We start from the raw sequence: 9,208 nt of genomic DNA on the forward strand, positions 1-9,208 counted from the left end.
GATATCTACTCATGATGAAGTTTCAGACACCAAATGTCACATACAGCAAATAATTAGAATCAAGGTGCACATTATATGTAAATGCTGAACAAAACGAGTAGAAAACTTGTCTGACGGCCTATGCAGGAACGAATTCCTTAAAATAATTTGAAACAAACATTGTAAACAAATAATGCACTCGTTAACTATAGAGTGTTTTCTTATTTATTTTTATAGTCAAGTATCTATAAAGTTGTGAACAGTGTTTACAAACGCAAGCGTCAAGAATTTATATGTTGCAGAGAAGTGAGTGATAAAAGTGAAGAGTAATATCAAAAGGAATGATTCTTGTCTGAGATTTAAAAATATTTATTGTCTATAAATATGACATTGTATATTCTGAACCGCCATTGACTCAGGGTGAAAGATTAAATTTGGTAAAGTTTACATGCTTGCTGATAATGTGTGTGTATGAATTAATGTAAGGGTGATAGTAGTATTCAACAAGTGCTTACAAGCAGAGGTGTAACCAGACTCTAAAGTTAGTGGGAGCGAGCACATAAAAAAGGGGCCGTGACACATACAAAACAATTTTAAAATCATTTCTTTTATGTTACACGAAGTATTTTATTAATTGTAATATACATATTCTACATTCATTAATTTCATGTTTCAGAAAAACGTCATTGTCTTTTAAATTGTTGAAAAAGCGCCAATTTTAAAAAATGTGCCGGCAGGAAGCGGTTGACCCCACCGCCTGCTTCCCCATTAGCTACACCATGCCTACAGGGTATGTGTGCGCGTGTTAACAATACGTCAAGGTCGGTCATTGTTGTCGCAAATGGTTTTGATTGTTGTTGCTTGCTGTCGAGTAACCGCAGCAGTTGTTGACCCAAGGCAAGCGTTTAAATGCTTCAGATGAGTTCTTTCGAAAGCTAGGCAGCGACTGCCGAGTGACCTCGCCCAGGTAATTAATCTTTGAAGCATGAGTTATGGACAGTGGAGGTCAAGAAAGGGTGAGGTAACACTTCTGACTGGTCGAAAGATAGGGAAGAAATATTCATTCTGTTGCTATTTTAATATAAACCTAAAATTTAAAAACGTTACTTGTAATGTATCAAATTATTTCCTTTTAATTGTAAGTTTACTTGTTACCAATTGATTTATTTAACCAACGATATTTTAATTAGATATTCAGCACAAGTTAGTCCAGCAATGGCCGCCTAATCAAGAAACCACATGTAAAGCATCTTCATTTTAGCTATCAGGCTGAGTAAAAAGTAAGCCACGTTTTGAAACATGAAATTCATCTCAGTATATTTAATGCGGAAATTTTATTCATCAAAGTAAGTACCATTGCCAACGAGTTACAGAGCATTTATTCTACAATAGAAGACCTTGATAAAAATAGAATACCTAGCTCAAAGTAGACAACATCGGAGAAACTAGACCATCGTGCTACAAACATGTACGCTAATCTCTTTTTCTCAGCTAGAAGGTCAAAACTAGCGAAAGATGTTTTAGCTAAAGATAGACGTTGATGATTCATACCCTCAATGTTTGATGTCTTTTCCACACGATTAACAGCCACTCTCCATATAGAAAAACAATTTAAAGCTTTTCCCCCTCGAAGGTCGATAAAATAAATAGCCGACAATACTCCTGCAAACGTTTAACAAGTTCTTACCTGTTTTCCTTATTATTGATAGCCATTAATGGAGGATCGTATCTACTGATTGACATTAGAAACGAAAAGGAATGTTGAAAGATATATATCTAATCGAAGGACATCATAAGGAAACATAAATTATATACAGATGGAAGATCAATGTCAAAATGCTTAGTTTTTATTGTATGGCGCTTGCAAAAAAAAAAAAAAAAAAAAAAAAAAAAAAAGTGCCAGCTTAGCGAATTAAGGAATGTAAAACTATACCTAATTATACTCAAGGGATATATGAACTCATTCACAGCTCGACAATTTCATATGAATACAGCTGGGAATTCTGCTAGTACTTGCTTCCACTGCTTAATTTAAAATAGTCTGATATAATAATAGTTATTAAATTAATTCTCAATAATTAAAATAGAATTCTACAAGTTATCCATAGAAGATAAGAGAATAAATTGTGGTTGTAATTATTTAAGTGTGTGTGTGTGTGGAATGTAAACGTAGTGGAATGCTCTTAGTTAAGAATTTCTCCTGTAAGTTATCTTCCTAAGAAGTGAGGAAAGCGGTGGTACTCAATCTTGGCACAAACTTCATTCTCATCTACTACACTAATGCATTCCCTAATAAATTGAAGTCCAACTCTATCTGTTGTTCTCATAACATGGTATAGCAGTTTGATGGATCTCTGGCCAACGTCTTTCTAGAATAACACCTTTTTGCTCATGTTCAGATTGGCCAGAAGTCATTAGGTATAACAACTCTGTATTACTTGACTAACCGCCGAATATATGTTCAGTGTCTCAACGACAATACCTTTCGACCAGGAGAAAGACTTTGACAGGATGCCTCGCTTTCTGATTTGGTGGTCACTGCAAAGCTAAAGGATGAATGGCTAATACGAGCCGATTATGTCATGTACAAGGATGCTGTCAGTAAGGTGAGAGTTAACAATGAAATTGAGGATGTGCGTTCGCAAGGAGAAATCATTGACGACGTTGATATCTAGTATTTATTACCATATTGAAGTCCTTGTTGCATGCGATCCATATTTGGGGCAGTAACGTAGCGTGGGTCTTGGCCGCCTTGTGCGGTAGCCAAACTGCCCGTTTCCTTAAGTGGAATACACCTTCGACAACAGTAAACAAACGTATTCAAAGTGGTTACCCCATGTGGACTGTATACCCCACACTACGCCATTGGTTCAGGGAGACATGTGAACATATATTTTTTCATATGTGCAGTGACTGTATCTTTGTGCTGGTGAAGGAAACAAGATTGATACCATTTAACATGATATTTTTCAATGTCTATGGTGCCTAGGTGCCAAAAGATTAGCGAGTAATGAAGGGTTGTACCATCTGCGTAGTTGTATACGTCGTCAGGGGAGACGACAATTAGGTCGTTGAGTTATGTGAGAACAAAAGCGATCCTTAGGCACAACGTACGGCAGAGTGCGCGTTAATAAGTACATACTGAAATGATGTGAGCTGACAGAAACCGTCGATCCAGAAGACAAGAGAAGGGGCATGAAGGTGTCCAGTTTTGCCAAACACGGTCTAATAGTCTGCTAATGGTTTCCAGTGGTTTGGCATTATGAAAATTGTGCTAGTGGATATTAAGGCGGAAGATTCAAAGAGTTGGAGAAGATTGTTGTTTGAAGTAGTCTTCAAAATTTTTAAGATGTTGGAAGTGCCTTCTTGAAAATATGACACATTGTTTAGTGTGTGTAGTATTAATACAAGACAGGCAGCAAATATGGTGGCTTTCTTCAGAGGAATATTGCTCGCACCATTATAGTTGGAAACTATAGAAATAAAACGATTCCACGAAGTTTGTGGTGGAAAAGTCTTTTAGCAAGAAACCAAAAGAGGAAATGTTTATGGGTTGTACGACGCACGGAAGCATTCTCCACAGCTCGGATTATAATCTTGCAAGAGATACGACACTAGATAAAAACTGTTTGTAGAGATGGTAGACCTTTTTCCGAGCATGTAGGCTAAACTGGTGTGGTTCAGACATGACTGAACTGCTTGTAAGTTTTGAAGTTGTATGTTTTGGTTATGTGTAAGATGTGGAGAGACATTCCCAAGACGTTTTCAATCACCTACTTTTTTGGTAATGAACCAGAAACATGTTCTGTCAAAAAGAGCATGGAACTAGCAGAGTTCCGACTATTCAGCTGACTTTGAATTATTATAGGGTCCCAAAAAGACTAGGTGCTATAACGTTTTGTTGAAAAACAATACTGGTTGATGCTGGATAGTCGTGATAAGATATTAGTCAGACGACCTGAAATTGCAGAGATGGCGTTAGTTTGGCAATGGTTGAGTTAGGGGGCTCAAAAGAGAGTGTCTGTGTGTCAGTCAAGGATATGGGTTAGGGATTTAACTAATTTATATACAATACTGAGAATTTTGGTTTTTGCACTGGCGGCATTGATATGAGGTGAGTGAGAGAATCAGGAAGAGTTGTAAATGTTGAAGGTCATGGAATGATGACTTCGAGTAGAGGTGAAGTGAGATAGATGTTCTCGATGTAGGAAAAGATATGGTTGAAGAATTATTGATTGTTGATGGAGTTCGGAGAGTGGCAAAGGAAGAATACGCATATAGATGCAGAAGTAGAGGTGAGTGACTCTGATTCAAAGTAACTGAAACTTGCTGTTACAGATATCTAAGTCAGAGTGGAATGTGTGTGTGTGTGTGGGGGGGGGGGAAACCGATCAGTTTCCTCCTGACAATGCGTTCCATAGCTTTGCAGAAATATGAGGTTAGAGAGACATGTCTATAATTTTTTGCATCTGCTCTGCTACCTCCTTTATGGATAAGACATATGCATTCCTTTAACTTTCTGGGAAGCTTTGGAAGAGGATATGTAGCGCTCTTGTTAGAGCTCCTTTGGATTTCTTTAGAAGAATAAAGCTTATTTCATCATTATTTTTTTTTGTAGAGCTGTGGTACCGAAGAACTCACAAGGCAGTGTCATTCGCAAGTGTCCCAACGGAGTTTTGAAAATATTCTCGTATTGCACATTTAGTATTTCACTTATCCTCTGGGGGTCTACAGTCGGTGGGCCATTTTCTTCGAATAGTGGCCCTATCTTATACTGTACCGAGGCAGACTCTTTTGCAAATCTATAGAAGGCTATAGGGTTTGTCTTTACATTTTTGACAGCCATGGCTTCTTCTTCTACCCTCTCCTTTTCATGGGAGTGTTTGAGTTCACTTTCGATCTCAAGCTATGTTTGTTTGAGACAGGACCCTTTACTACCCTTTAGTAGCCCACTTAGACGGTTTGGAATTTTTGTTCGTCGTCTCATTAGAATCCTACCATCCCTGGGAATTATATTTTCCGTGGGTTTGACATTCTTTCAGGAACAAACTTACTGCTTGTGTCATGCACGATTGTTGTAAAGTGCTACAGCTTTGTCAATATCTCACTCAGAGAGACTTGTAGACCAGTTTTGTTCCATGACCTCTATCTGAATGCCCTTCCAGTTAGCTTTATGAAAGTTCAGGTTGGAGAGAAGTTAGGTGCTTCTAGTAGTCTGCATGTCTACAGTTTTCTGAGGATCATACATTGATAGTTCTATTAAGTTATGGTCCGAGAAAATCGTTGGCATCACCTCAATATTTTGGATGAGCGCCGTATTATTTGTGAAGGAGAGGTTCAGAACATTTTTATCCCTTGTAGGGCGGAGCACTATTTGCGCCATGATATATATATATATATATATATATATATATATATATATAGGATTAGCTAAAACAACTGTTCAAAGCAACATATTAAAAACAGTAAAGAAAGAAGCAAAACGTTTCACGAATGATTCATAATTTAATTCTGATCTAGAGTAGTTTTCAATGGTTAGAATAGACATCATCCTTTATATAAGTATGCAATTAATATACAAAAATATATAAATATTTTTATTGTGATAGAGAAGCCATTTTATCAGGAAATTAAATTGAAAAATGTATTTTTATATATTAATGATGCTTGTATTCCAACTGTTGGAACATGTGAAAAGCAGAATTAAATAATGACTCATCCAAAAATGGCTGAAGTGTCTAACTTTTTATTATTCTCTATATGTATGTATGTATGCGCGATCTTATGAGCACCAGTACCACTACTATCGCTGCCAAAGATATTTTTAAATATTTGAGATGATTGTAATTATTCATTTTGATCCCAACTAATCACAATTGTAAATCATATCATCCCTAAACAGTTATGTAAAAACATATTCTATGTTTATAGCATTAAACAACCAATACATATTCAGATATGCAATAACACGACAAGCATTTTTCAGAATGCAGAAAAGCTACACATCACTGTTAAGTTTTGAAACAATAGTAAAAATACATCTTGGCATTTTTTTTTTTTTTTTGACTTGGAGAAAGCCTTTGACAGGGTCCCCCGATCCCTTATCTGGTGGTCGATGCGGAAAATGGAGATAGATGAGTGGTTGGTAAGAGCTGTACAAGCCCTTTACAGGGATGCTGTCAGTAAAGTGAGGGTTGGCAACGAGTATAGTGAAGAATTCCGAGTAGAAGCAGGGGTTCACCAAGGATAAGTCCTCAGCCCCTTCTTATTCATTATAGTCCTCCAGGCAATAACAGAGGAATTCAAGACAGGCTGCCCCTGGGAGCTCCTCTATGCTGTTGACCTTGCTCTAATAGCCGAGTCACTGCCAGAACCAGAGACGAAGTCTAGGGTGTGGAAGCAAGGTCTAGAATCGAAGGGCCTTAGGGTTAACCTAGCAAAAACCAAAGTCTTAATAAGTAGGAAGGCTGTCATATCACAAAGCCCTTCAGCTCGATCTGAAGAAAAGGCGTGGGTAGAAACCCCATACGATGTACCCAACGTAAGCTATTGACACATAAAAGTGCAGCAATATCAAAGGAAGGTTAACCGGGAAAACAGTTTTTGTGTGTGGCAGACGCACAGGGGCAATAGACTGTGAAGATGTACAGAAAACAGAATCCATCACATGCCAGGGTAAGAAACTAGTAGTTAATAGCTTCCACTACCTAGGCGACCAAGTCTATAGTGGGGGTGGTTGCTCTAAGAGTGTGGCGGCTAGAAGAATATCCTGGGCAAAGTTCAGGGAGCTCCTACCTCTGCTGGCAACTAAGGGCTTCTCGCTCAGGATGAAAGGTAGACTGTATGATGCATGTGTGCAAACTGCCATGCTACACGGCAGTGAAACATGGGCCATGACTGCTGAGGGCATGCGTAAGCTTGAAAGAAATGAAGCTAGTATGATCCGCTGGATGTGTAATGTCAGTGCGTATACACGACAGAGTGTAAGCGCCCTGAGAGAAAAGTTGGGCATAAGAAGCATCAAATGTAGTGTGCAAGAGAGATGACTGCGCTGGTATGGTCATGTGTTACGTATGGATGAGGACAGCTGTGTGAGGTAGTGCTACTCCCTAACTGTGGAAGGAACCTGTGGAAGAGGTAGACATGGGATGAAGTGGTGAACATTGGGCCTCACAGAGACAATGACAGGAGATCAAGACCTTTGGAGATATGTTGTGATTGAGAAGACTCGGCAACTAAAGTGAGATCGCAGCCACGCATGCCCGGTCCAGTTAAGAGTACCCCTGATGTGTCAGGTGATATGATATGCCTAAAAAGACCTGAGTCAAATAAAATATTGTAGCTGTGGCCAGTGCCCCTTGACTGGCTCCCGTGCCGGTGGCACGTAAAAAGCACTATCTTTACGTGATGGATGTCAGACTCTCCTGACTGGCTCCTGTGCCGGTGACATGTAAAAAGCATCCACTACACTCTCGGAGTGGTTGGCGTTAGGAAGGGCATCCAACTATAGAAACATTGCCAGATCAGACTGGAGCCTGGTGTAGACGCTGGCTCTCCAGACCTCAGTCAAACCGTCCAACCCATGCAAACATGGAAAACAGACGTTAGACGATGATGATGACATCAAGTGTTGTCTTTTATATTTACTAATTTTTTTTTTTGGGGTGTCATCAATTGAAATTGTTTTCCTCTTCTACTACATATCTATAGAATATGCTTAGCTACAGCCAATTCCGCTTAATTCAACTGATTGCATAACTTTTTAAAGCAACGTACTTGTTTAGCACCACATCTCAGTAAAACTGCTCAGTTAAGTGCACATGCAAATAATGTAAATTTTGGTTAATTGTAATAAGATCTTTTCCATTTTAATATTTAGTATTTTGGAGTTGTAACTAAAGCAACTACACTGTAGAAGAACCATTTAATAACACACAAAGTTGTTAATAAACATCCAATTCAAATTTATTTAATGAGGTGTCAAAATTTCCATTGCATAACTGCGATCTGGTCACTGACAGAATTCTATTGTAACTGCCCGAGTGACCAGGTTGCAGATATGCAATGAAAAGTTTACCTTCACATTAAATAAAATTTCAATTACATTTATTAAACAGCTGGCTTTTCTACAATATACTTGCTGAACATTTTAAAGATTTTGTAAAAAAAAATTAAGAGAATATGGAAGCTTTAATTCTATTTTCACAAAGAGTTCAAATGACTGTAATCAGTATTTCGTATTTACAAACATCCAATGAAACAAATCCTAATATAGTCCAATTTATTCTTACCATTTCACTGAATTCAAGGTTAGACTAATGAAGTTCGGATTACAGTGTATCTGGTTTTTAATTATGTAATACAATTAATTCTATAAATGCTTATAGTAGATGAAAGAGGATGAAACGATCATGATTGTGAGGCTTTTCACCATCAGGGCTGACCAAGAGCTAACCAATGAGAATAAATAGGTTAAATGTTAAATGATTACAGGTGAGAAATAAAGGCATGATGTAATACCATACATTTTATTTAAGCACAAGTAATATTACAGATTGTTTTGTGGATTGAAGAAAATAATCTCATTTTGTCTTTTCTCTTAAAAGTGTGTCTGAGTGTGAAATGGGATTAAGGAGGAACAGGAATATTTTGGGTTACTTCTTAGTCTATTTTGACTAATAGAAAAAAAAGGCGGGGTGAGGATGTCCAAGACTGAATAGTTTGATAATGGTAAATACAATGGAAAAGCTTTTCACATACCCATCTTTTTACACATCCTTCACAGAACATAATATTTCTCAGTGAGAAGATATATATATATAAGTATATATATAATATATTATATATAATTATACACATATATATAATATGTATATAACATATATAATTATGCATATATATATGTAATTATGATATTTACTTTACTTTATATTATACTCATTTATTGTGCTTTTAATTATTAATTTTTCTATATGTGATAGTGGATTTTCATCGATGAGTTCTTGAATATTGGTTATTTTCCCTAAAACTATATATATTTTATATATACTTTATCTATAAGGTTCAATTTAATTTTAATTTTTTATAAATTGATTTTAATTGAGTTTTTTACCTGTAATTTTGGATTTTGTCCCTAATAATATTATTATATATATTATATATATATATATAATTTTTCCGTAAAATTTGGATAAGTACTGTTTTCACTTTGCTAAAGATTTTCTACTAT

This window comes from Octopus bimaculoides, chromosome 1 (assembly GCF_001194135.2).
Source record: "Octopus bimaculoides isolate UCB-OBI-ISO-001 chromosome 1, ASM119413v2, whole genome shotgun sequence".
NCBI lineage: Eukaryota > Metazoa > Mollusca > Cephalopoda > Octopoda > Octopodidae > Octopus > Octopus bimaculoides.